The sequence below is a fragment of the Acipenser ruthenus genome, unplaced genomic scaffold (genome assembly GCF_902713425.1).
Source record: "Acipenser ruthenus unplaced genomic scaffold, fAciRut3.2 maternal haplotype, whole genome shotgun sequence".
Taxonomy (NCBI): domain Eukaryota; kingdom Metazoa; phylum Chordata; class Actinopteri; order Acipenseriformes; family Acipenseridae; genus Acipenser; species Acipenser ruthenus.
In genome coordinates, this window is record NW_026707416.1 from 17,501 (window position 1) to 20,000 (window position 2,500).

Genomic DNA, 2,500 nt, shown 5'->3' on the forward strand with positions numbered 1-2,500 from the left:
ACGGGTCCTTCACATGCATTCTGACACCTCGGGTCCTGACTTAGTCAAACCATTTTGATCAAAAAACCCTGTCGACGGAAATCTCCGCGGACCCCCCCGTTGTACCTTGACCGCGGGACCCTGAAGGGAGGGAGGTCCCGGGTCCTTGGGAACAGGAGTCGCCGCCGCCCCGCAGCCCCGTTTCGCCTCCGCCCTCGGCAGACTTCCACAAACGGCCCCGAGGTGGCCATGGTCATCTAATGTTAAAGATAGGGAACATGACCATGTTTTTTTGAAAACTTTGATTCTGACGGAGCCGAAAAAGTCCGGACTCTGGTCATATAATGTTAAAGATAGGGATTTCCCTCCGAAAATTCCCCTCAACATGACCATGGCTCCCAAATCACCTCCGGAGAAGGTAGACATGACCAGAGACTGAAAGGGAACGCACGGAGGAGCCAAGGGCGCAAACCCCAGTTCTCGAGCCGGAAATGGGAGCCTCCAGGCCCGCATGAACGGGCGCCCGGGCACGGGAGGTCAACCCCCCCCCCCTTCCCGCAACGTGACCAGAGCTTGGCCAGGTCCTTAAGGGGGCTTAGCCCGGTCCTGAGCCCGAGGAACGGGGCCTCCAGCCCGGCCTGAACCGGCGCCGGGCGCGGGAGGGGGCCACCGGGCAGACTTCCAAGGGAGGATGTCGCCAGGGGGTGAAGGGGGACCCTGACCGGGGTGCAGGGCCTCCCACACGGCTTAGATCGGTCGCTCGTGCCCTTAGAATGAACCTCCGTCCTGACTTAGAAATATTTTTTTGATCGAAAATGCCGTGCCCCTAGTAATATGCACCTACCTCCCCAGTGTATCTGCCATCTAGTTGCATTAAGGGAGGAAGCCACGAGTTCACAGGGACCTCCTGGAACTCTCGCTCCGTAACACATAGCAAATCTGTCCCTTCAGAAGAAGGTAACTTTTAATTGGAGCTCTGGTCATGTCAGCTACTTCTGCCCATGGTCATGTAGGCTAATTCTGCCTCTGGTCATGTCAGCTAATTCCGCCTATGGTCATATTAGCTAATTCCGCCTCTGGTCATGTCAGCTAACTCCGCCTATGGTCATGTCAGCTAACTGTGCCTATGGTCATGTCAGCTAACTGTGCCTATGGTCATGTCAGCTAACTCCGCCTATGGTCATGTCAGCTACTTCTGCCCATGGTCATGTCAGCTACTTCTGCCTATGGTCATGTCAGCTACTTCTGCCTATGGTCATGTCAGCTAACTGTGCCTATGGTCATGTCAGCTAATTCCGCCTCTGGTCATGTCAGCTAATTCCGCCTCTGGTCATGTCAGCTAATTCCGCCTCTGGTCATGTCAGCTAACTGTGCCTATGGTCATGTCAGCTAACTGTGCCTCTGGTCATGTAGGCTAATTCCGCCTATGGTCATGTCAGCTAATTCCGCCTCTGGTCATGTCAGCTAACTGTGCCTATGGTCATGTTACTGAATGGGGACCCAGGCTATGGCTCGCACTTGCCCCGGGCAGGGTTCCACGGCCCCGGGCTGGCTCCCACCACCCAGGCCTCTGCTCCCACTGCCCCGGCTTGGGTTCCACGGCCCCGGCTTGGGTTCCACAGCCCCGGGGACAGTTCCCGCCTCCCACCACCCAGGCCTCTGCTCCCACTGCCCCAGCTTGGGTTCCACGGCCCCGGGCTGGCTCCCACCACCCAGGCCTCTGCTCCCACTGCCCCGGCTTGGGTTCCACCGCCCCGGGCAGGGTTCCACGGCCCCGGGGACAGCCCCCGCCTCCCACCACCCCGGCTTGGGTTCCACGGCCCCGGGGACAGCTCCAGCCTTTGCCCCGGCTTGGGTTCCACGGCCCCGGGCTGGCTCCCACCACCCAGGCCTCTGCTCCCACTGCCCCGGCTTGGGTTCCACGGCCCCGGGGACAGCTCCAGCCTTTGCCCCGGCTTGGGTTCCACGGCCCCGGGCTGGCTCCCACCACCCAGGCCTCTGCTCCCACTGCCCCGGCTTGGGTTCCACGGCCCCGGGGACAGCTCCAGCCTTTGCCCCGGCTTGGGTTCCACGGCCCCGGGCTGGGTCCCACCACCCAGGCCTCTGCTCCCACTGCCCCGGCTTGGGTTCCACGGCCCCGGGGACAGCTCCCGTCTCACACCACCCAGGCCTCTGCTCCCACTGCCCCGGCTTGGGTTCCACGGCCCCGGCTTGGGTTCCACTGCCCCGGGGACAGTTCCCGCCTCCCACCACCCATGCCTCTGCTCCCACTGCCCCAGCTTGGGTTCCACGGCCCCGGGCTGGCTCCCACCACCCAGGCCTCTGCTCCCACTGCCCCGGCTTGGGTTCCACGGCCCCGGCTTGGGTTCCACAGCCCCGGGGACAGCTCCAGCCTCCCTGGGCTGGCTCCCACTTGCCCGGGCAGGGTTCCACGGCCCCGGGCTGGCTCCCACCACCCAGGCCTCTGCTCCCACTGCCCCGGCTTGGGTTCCACAGCCCCGGGGACAGCTCCAGCCTCCCT